At 39.1% G+C, this 3,786-nt stretch overlaps 1 protein-coding gene across 1 annotated transcript in view; it reads right to left on the bottom strand.

Annotated features, from left to right (window-relative positions):
* VAV3 (vav 3 guanine nucleotide exchange factor) overlaps nt 1-3,786 on the bottom strand; it is a 508,157-nt gene that overhangs the window by 443,419 nt on the left and 60,952 nt on the right. The gene's annotated exons all lie outside the window — the stretch shown is intronic.

Genomic DNA, 3,786 nt, shown 5'->3' with positions numbered 1-3,786 from the left:
CTAGAAAATTATTTTCTATTAATACTTAGCTAGACTAAATTTCAAATATTTATTCTTGTTTAAAGTTTGATTTTTATATATATAGGAAAATACTTTTCCCAAGAGTACCCATCTCCAACTTTATGATAAAAATTATAGGGTAAAAGTATAATCTGCTTTTGCTGAGCCTATGTGTTCTTCTAAGCAAGGTTACATGAAACCTAGTTTTAAAAGATCAAGCATTAAGTATAGCATGGTTCTTACCATATCCAACTTTTTTTTTCCTAAGTAGGCTGCTATATTCATTAACATCCCCACGAGATCACAAAATAAGACAACTCCTATATGAAATAAATGTCAGGGCTGCCTCATGCAAGACAGCACGTCATGATTTACCATGAACACATCGGTTCCTGTAAAGGAAATCTCCTGGCAAGTGAAGTAAGTAGAACCAAGTCAGTCAAAGGGCACACAGAACACCGATTTGAGCTGTAACAATTCAATGCCATCCCTCAAAACCACTCTTGTAAATGGTTAAATTACTTTCCATAATTGACCAGGAATGGACACTCCTTAACATTTTAAGCAGGAATATTCATGAAAGCCCATATTCCAAATAATGGTATGTTAAATGTTTATTAACTTATGGTAAATGTTTTACACAGGAATCACTTTGAGAAAAACTTTCATTCAGTAGTTCTTGCTGCAGAGAGTGAATTTGAAAACTAGATAAAAATGCAATCTTCACTACTCAAAGAAAATGTAGAAGGAGACAAAGTAGAAATTTAAACTGGCACCAATTTATTAAGTAAAATGTCCTCCTCTTATGGCAGATTTCTTCCTGACTGCACAAAGTTTCAGTTCAAGTTCTCAGACATCTCAATTAAAACAAGCCGAAATCTCATTATAACGGAAGTGATAAAAATTTCATTACACAAGAAATTGCATTATGATGAAATTAAGTGTGTAGAAATACAAAATGATTCCTAAATTGTGGCTGGCGGCCCACAGAGAGACAGAAAATCTAGTTATATTACTTGCTCTATAATTAAAAACAATAAATGCTTTCTCAATTCTTAATTTTTTAAATGGCAGATGTCAAACACTATAGTGTTTTACCTGTAAACTATGGGACAGTGACTGAATGTCATCTTAGATTTCAAACTATTTGCTCGCTATTTGATGCAACTACCAAATGTACCTCCCCACACTTTTTTTCCATAGATGTACCCCTCTATGGAAATTGCAAATGAGAATAAATGCACATCCCTGGTGTTCTGGTTGTTAGAAGCTGCCCAGTCTACCACATACCCTGAATTTCTTAATCATATGTCAATTTTGCCTCCTATCCCATTAGATGGTCATGTTTGTTTTAATACAAAAGGTGCTGCAAGTTATTTAAGATGGATTTGAGCCCCTCTTCCCTCGACTGTCAAGCCTCCCAGGGAGTCTGCTACCACCCAAATGCCTAAGGAGAGCAGCTGGGGGAGTGAGGAGAAACCAGGAGGAAGGGACTGAGTTCCTTTTCTAAGTCAGTGTGAGACCAAGAGAAAAAAAAAAAGAGCTGTATGAAGCGTGGGAAGCAGGGCCACAGAGACCTTGAGAACTTAAGCCCAAGGCTTCAGACGCTTTTTAGAGGAGGAATTGGACTCTCATCCACAGGACATGAGCAGGGAACTAAGTCAATTTCACTGCCTCAAAGGTGAAGAAAAGCACAGCTAATCTGGACTCTACTTACGTGGTACTTATAAAGGTACTACTTCACGTTGCTTGGCATCTGCTGTCATAAAAATAATGCAGGAATTTTAAAAATAATAATTAGTAGAACCAACATTTATATGGGTCTTACTATAAAGTGCCAGGCACCTATTGTAAGAAATGTTATTCAATACTTACAACAATCCTTGAGGTAGCTACCCCCATTTTACAGATGAGAAAACAGAGGCAAAGAGAGAATAAATACTTGCCCGACATCATACACTCAATGAGGGGAAGACCAGGAATTCAAACTGAGGCAGCTGGGCTTCATAGTTACTGCTCTAAACACCTCATTATACTTTTAGATTATCTAATGACACAGGAAGAAGTTTGTGTGATTGGCCACATCACTGATTTCTGTATATTTGTAAAATATTCATAATAAGTAAAAGAGTAATATTTTTATTAAATAGTAACCCCACCCCAATCACATGCTCTTACTCAAAAATCAATTACATACGCATTTTGCATACTTTTACACAATGGTGAGATTTTATATCCAACAAACATAAACCACACAGCAATATAAAAGCTCTATTGTTATTGTGCATATGAAGGTCACAGGAATTTACCCATGAAACAATTCAGCAGTAACACCAGGGAACTGCTGCTGCAGAGAGGGTGTTTAATGAAATGACACCAGGAAAGTATCCCTGTGGGGATCCATTCTCAGCTTGGACTTCACACAGGAAGTCACTCCCTGCCAGAGGAGGTGCCAAGAACTGCCTTCCATGGCCTCAGCATGTGCAGGACTCCGATCCCACCAGAACGACACAGACACGTAATGCTCAGTTTAGGGAGGCAGAGCACTGCAGAGCCACGGAGCCACTCTGTCAAATACTAGCAGGCAACCTGCATCTGGCAGAACATACTGGACAGAGGTCAAGTGTTAAAAAGAAATCAATTGATAGGGCTCTCCACTCAGAGACTTTTTACAAGTCCTTAAAAACTGGCCTTTGGAAGAAGACAAGCATGTGGAGTGCTTAACTCCACTTCACCCCACCTAGGAACTATTCATCTTCCGGCATCATCAGGACCATCCCTGCCCTTGTTCATCAAATTACCTGCACGACAGCCACTATTGCCAACTTGATATCTAAAATGTCATGTACATTCTCTTCAGTGTACTGCTCAGATTGTTCAACGTCAGTGAATTTTTAAAAGAAGTTATATAAAGACTTTAAGCTATTTACTCACAGATTTGCTCTCCCACATCTATGTCTGCTGGAAAGTCCTTTAGTTCCTCAAACACGAAACCTCTTACCACAAGAAACCTAACCGTGACCCAAGCCTACATACTAGGACTGGCAGGGGTTGGAGGTGTGTGATTCAATATGGTGCCTGTAATCTTATCTTTCAAAAGACTGGCATTCCATTATTAGTCAGGGATACACATCTCTATTAAAAAAAACTATATAGCAATGTCACATTCCCTTTAACACCTTTCAGACCTATAACCCACTGTTTTTTATTATGTACTGGAGGGAGAATCTGAAACATCTGCAACTTAGTCTATAGTAGGCCACTTGTGGAATTAAGATCTGACTCTCTTAGCAGTTTGACTCCAATCATTAATCAGACCCTCAAAAAGGCCCTCTCCAGAAATAGACAAGAAAAGAAATCTATGCTCAGCACTGCTCAGCAATAACAGACATAAGGGTGAGGAAAACGTAAGGGTGAGGAAGACATAAGGGTGAGGAAAATACACAAAGAAATACACAACCTACTATAAGGCTTAAACCCATACACAGAGGGCCATAACACAAGGAGCAAAAGCAACAATGACAACTGTCATGGTGCTAAAGACTCAAAGTAACTGCCACTATACTGAGAATTCCCAGGGGAAGAGGCTGGGGTTGTCTTTGCATCTCTGTTGCCTGGAGAGACACAGCAATAAATGCATGGTGAATGAACAACTAAATCGATAAATGCCTTTAGTCTGAGGGACACAGCCAGACCCCACCTCAACAAAAAAATAGAAAAATTAGCCCAGCCTGGTGGCGTGTAACTATAAGTTCAGCCTCTCGTGTGCTTGAGGCAGGAGGATCA

This window comes from Propithecus coquereli, unplaced genomic scaffold (assembly GCF_000956105.1).
Source record: "Propithecus coquereli isolate 6110/MARCELLA unplaced genomic scaffold, Pcoq_1.0 Scaffold289, whole genome shotgun sequence".
Taxonomy (NCBI): Eukaryota; Metazoa; Chordata; class Mammalia; order Primates; family Indriidae; genus Propithecus; species Propithecus coquereli.
The sequence above is the reverse complement of the archived record's forward strand: the minus strand, read 5'-3'. Positions and strand labels throughout refer to the sequence as shown.